Source organism: Oncorhynchus keta, unplaced genomic scaffold (assembly GCF_023373465.1).
Source record: "Oncorhynchus keta strain PuntledgeMale-10-30-2019 unplaced genomic scaffold, Oket_V2 Un_contig_21508_pilon_pilon, whole genome shotgun sequence".
In the NCBI taxonomy this organism is placed as follows: domain Eukaryota; kingdom Metazoa; phylum Chordata; class Actinopteri; order Salmoniformes; family Salmonidae; genus Oncorhynchus; species Oncorhynchus keta.
In genome coordinates, this window is record NW_026282481.1 from 1 (window position 1) to 5,000 (window position 5,000).

Sequence of the window (5,000 nt, forward strand, 5' to 3'; positions counted from 1 at the left end):
AAAACTTGGAAGAGTGGCTTCCGGGAGCACCCGCGGGTACCCGGCCTAGAGTGCACAGAGTGTGTGTCGGGCCCCCACCTCTGACTTCCATACGATTCTGGTTTCTCTTCATTACGCACAAGCCTTTCGCCTTTTACTAAAGACTTCCGTGGAGAGGAACACTTACGAGTTCAACGTATTTTTGGAGGGGCTTTGCTTCTTTGCAGAGCCCGCTATCTTGTTTCAAGAGAAATTGACTGACAGACAGAGGTGGGCCAGGATAGTGACTTAAAGATACATTAGCGACTTTTTCCAAAAAACACATGCCAGTGACTGAGTGAGTGAGTGAGTGAGTGAGTGAGTGAGTGAGTGAGTGACTGAGTGACTGAGTGACTGAGTGACTGAGGGAGGGAGGAGCCGCCGGCTTTTGCCTACCCGCTGAGGTCTGTCGAGACCCCCGGGGGCCCGGCGGTTGCAGGGTTCCATTTGTGGGTTATCGCTTCTCGGCCTTTTGGCTCAGATCAAGCTTGGTACCGAGGTGCCCCAAAGCCCGCTGAGTCAGAAGGTCGAAGGCCGGAGGGAGTAAAAAGAGAAATCCATTTCCAATTGTTGCGGCGGGAACTTGGATTTACCGCCATTTTTCCGTGAGGAGATGGCAAACAACAGCGCTGGGTCGGTCCCCAGGACCGGACTGAAAAACACGATCAGGTTTGCGTGGAAGAAGGAAGAGGAAACGAGAATGCCAAGGGATTCGTTTGGAAGAGCAGTGTTGATGGGAGCCCTGAAGCTGAGAGTATCCGAAGTGATGTGTCTGCAGGGAAATGCCATGGAGGAGGCATACGACGTGACTCTTCACACAGAAGTTATGTGTGATGTGGTGATGGACAGGGCAAAAGCAGCGGCTGGGGAGAGGCCTTTGTCATCATTTGACATAACATGCCTGGCGAAGACAAACTTTCGGACGATCAATGTACATATGTACAATCCGCATGTGGCGGACATTGCAATAAAAGCGTTCCTGGGCCGGTATTGTGATGTAACGTCGGGGGCAAAGTACATGAAGGACTCGTTGGGGTTCTGGAATGGCCGTCGCCAGTTCCAGGTATTGCTGAGGCCAGATAAGGAAGGTTTTGACGGCTTCCTCCATCCCCCGGCAGTCTTTTCACTGGGCTCAGACAGGGGGATGCTGTTCTACACCCGTCAACCCCAGTTTTGTAAGAAGTGTAGGGAGTATGGGCACGTCACGGCTGCCTGCAGTGTGGGGAAATGCCGATTTTGCAAGTCGGGGGAGCATGAGGCAAAGGACTGTAGGGAGCCGAAGGAATGCCACGGGTGTGGGAGTAGGCAGCACCTGTTCCGGGATTGCCCGTCCCGCCGGCAGTCATATGCCGAGGCGGCGGCAGGGAGGAAAGACCCTGGGCCTAGGGAGTGCCCAGAGATGGGAGAGCAGGACAGACCTTCCCCACCAACACGCCCTCCAACTACCAACATCCGGAAGGAAGTGGCGTCAGGGCCTCCAGCAGAAGAGAGGAAGGGGCCGGTTATACAGCAGCCAGAGGTGGAGGAGGTTGGGGGCAGAACGGAGGAGCTGGGGTCCTCACTGGATGAGGTGGAGGGGCTAGGGGCCCTAGTAGAGATGGTGGAGAATCTACCGGTAATGGGATCAAGGGCAGGGGAAGAGGCCTCCACCTCCTTTATGTTGCTCCCACCCGAGCAGGATAGAGAGGAGACGTTGGGCGAGGGAGCAATCATAGAGCTGGACCCTTATGAAGGAAAGAAGAGAAGAGTGAAGCGGAAGAATGAGGAGAAGAGTGGGGAGGGAGATTTGGGGGAGGGGGCGGGAAAGCGAGCAATGGGGAAACAAGGCAATGAAGAGCCCCCTTTGGACTTGCATGACTCTTCTCAGCCCCTAGAGGACATTAACGTTTCGATAGAAACTCTGTCTATGCCCCTGGGGGAAGAGGGGCTGCAGGGAGTTTCCGGGAACCTGGAAGAGTGTGTCCCAAACCCAAACCCGATGTCATGGGGAGATGACATGGGGGCAGTGGGAAGCAGGGAGAGCCTAGTGGGTGGCGAACAGGGGGGTTTTCCTGAAGAGGACCTGTATTCGTCGAACGAGGGGAGCATCTTTGCATCCCTGTCGGATGAGATGGAGCAGGGGAGCATCGGGTGAGCCTCCTGTTTTGTTTTTTGGGGATTTAGGATAATAGTATTTTTGTTCCCTTATGGATACAATCACTTTTGTTAGTGTAAATGTAAGGGGGTTGAGGGATAGGGTTAAAAGAAGGGCGGTTTTTAGTTATTTAGAGGGTGTGGGGTTTGATTTTTGTTTTTTACAGGAGGTTCACCTAAGGGATAGACGGGATGTTGTGAGGTTTAAGAGGGAATGGGATAAGGGGGAATCCGTTTGGGGTATAGGGGGAGTTCACTCTTCAGGGGTAGGGATTTTGTGTGGGCATAGGGAGGTTAAGGTTGAGGATTATTTTGTAGTTATGCAAGGGAGGGTTTTGGGGGTGGATGTCACATTAAGGGATTGTAGGTATAGATTAGTTGGGGTGTACGGGCCACAGGCGGCGGCAGACAGAAGGGAGATGGTGGACTGTCTGACGCCCCTGTGTGCCACAAATAGGCAGTTGGTGATAGGGGGGGATTTTAATATAGATTTGGGGATAGGGGGGGATAGCAGTGCAGGCGCCATCACCGGGCTAATGGCTTGCCATGGTCTGGTGGATGGTGGCCTGCACACTACTCCGGCAATGGTCGGTCCCACATGGCGCAACTCCAGGGGGGTTGCGCGGAGGCTCGACTACATTTTTGTATCCAGGTCTTTGGGTCAGTTGTCTGGTCGGCTGTTGCCTGTCTTCTTTTCAGATCACGACGGGGTACTCCTGCAGGTGAGTTCTCCAGTCTGCCTCTTCGGTAGGGGGTACTGGAAATTAGATCGGGATGTGCTGGATGAGCAAGCTTTCGTTAATGCCTTTATTGGTGTGTTTCGGGGGCTTGAAGGCCTCCGGTCCATGTGCGAGGGGGTGTTAGAGTGGTGGGACTTAGTCAAGATAAGGATTAGGGTCTTTATTATAGGATATTGTAAGAGGAGAAAAAGGGAGGAAAGGAGGGAGGTGGATCTCATCCAAAGGTTGCTCGAGCTCGAGTACGAGGCAGGCAACCTCGGCGGGTCGGTCGACTGGGAGAGGTCCACTGCCCTGAAGGCGCAACTCAGGGAGCTGCAGGAGCGGAAGGCTCGAGCTTTCCTGGAGCGTGCGCATAGTGGCTTTTTAGAACATAACGAGACTTGTTCCGCTATGTTCTTTAAGTCGGTTAGGGATAGACAGAGTAGGAAAGTAATGTACGGGGTCAGGGAAGAAAATGGTAGTGTAGCTAGAGAGCCAGAGGAGATGGTCAGGGTGACTACTAATCATTTCCGAGGGTTCTTTAAGGAGAGGGAAGTAGATGTAGAACAGGGAAGTGTGTTCCTAGAACACTTGTCCCGGCAATTGCCGGAGGACATTAGAGAAGCGATGGAGGCTCAGATCTCACTAGAAGAGGTTGAGAGTGCCCTCAGGAGGATGGGAAAAGGGAAGGTACCTGGGATGGATGGGCTGCCGGCCGAGTTTTACCTCAAATTTTGGGGGATACTCGGACCGGTGGTCCTCGAAGTCTTGAAGGCCGTCCTCGAGACGGGGGTCCCGGGAGGATCAATGGCCGTCGGTGTGCTGTCACTTCTTTACAAGAAGGGGGACGCCACAGATCTTGGCAACTGGCGGCCATTGACCATGCTGTGTGTAGACTACAAGCTGCTTGCAAAGGTCCTAGCGGATCGGTTGCGCACAGCCCTTCCCTACGTCGTCCATGAGGATCAGACGTGCGGGGTAGAGGGTCGCTCTATCAGGTGGAACCTGCAGTTGGTCAGGGACTCCATCGCTTGGGTAGAAGATAGAGGGCTGCCTTTAATGGTAGCAGCGCTAGATCAGGCGAAAGCCTTTGATCGCGTAAATAGATCCTTTCTTTACAGGGTGTTAGGTAGGTTAGGATTTGGGGAGAAGTTTATAGGATGGATCCGTACTTTATATGTCGGAGCGGGGTGCCGGGTCAGCGTAAACGGTCACATGGGTGACGTTTTTGACCTCTCGTCAGGGGTCAGGCAGGGGTGCCCGCTCTCGGCTCTCCTCTTCGTTCTGTACATGGAGCCTCTGGGGGCTGCCATTAGGGCAGACACAGGGGTGGAGGGCTTGCTAATCCCTGGAAGCGGCGGTCTACGCGTCAAGTTGACGCAGTACGCCGACGACACTTCCTTGCTTCTTTGCAAGGACTCGTGCCTGACAAGGTCCCTTGCCATTATTGGGGACTTCACCCGAGCGTCGGGAGCGGTCCTTAACCACGCTAAGTCTACCGTTAAGTTTTTCGGAAGATGGCGTGGTAGGACGGATGTACCCGGGGGGTTATCTCTCTGTAACGGGGCCCTGAGGATTCTCGGGGTTCATTTTGAGACCTCCGGCTCAGCGACGCTGAACTGGAACATGGGTATCGCAGTGGTAAAGAGGAAGCTAGCGATGTGGAGGGCTAGGTCTTTGTCCTTTATAGGCAAGGTTCTGGTCCTCAAGGTGGATGTGTTGCCATCTCTTTTGTATTTGGCGTACATCTACCCATTGCCGGCTTGTCTGAGGAGGCCTCTAGTGAGGCTTGTGTTTCAGTTCATGTGGGGTGGCAGGTACGAGTGGGTCGCCAGGGCACGCATGCTTTGCCCCATCGGGGAGGGAGGTAGGGGGGTACCACATTTCCCCCTCAAGCTGGACTCAATTTTTGTTTCCTTTTTGTTGACAGAGCTTGCTCATCCGGTAATACACCCGTCCGGTTACCTCCTGCGGGTGTTCTTCTCATACCAGGCGAGAAGCGTAATGGTGTGGTCTAACACGGGTCCTCGGGCGGAACAGCTGCCGTGGCACTTTGGCCATGCGGCCAAGTGGTTGCGGGCGCATCCCGAGGTTGAAGTTGCCCGAGTAGGTTTAGACCACAGGCACCTG

General features: G+C 54.1%; 1 non-coding gene across 1 annotated transcript; it reads left to right on the plus strand.

The window, feature by feature from the left end:
- The first annotated feature begins 92 nt into the window (after positions 1 to 92).
- On the plus strand, positions 93 to 209 carry LOC118383780 (U5 spliceosomal RNA). The gene has a single exon (XR_004825715.2). It is a non-coding gene; the product is annotated as a U5 spliceosomal RNA (small nuclear RNA).
- The last annotated feature ends 4,791 nt before the right edge of the window (positions 210 to 5,000 follow it).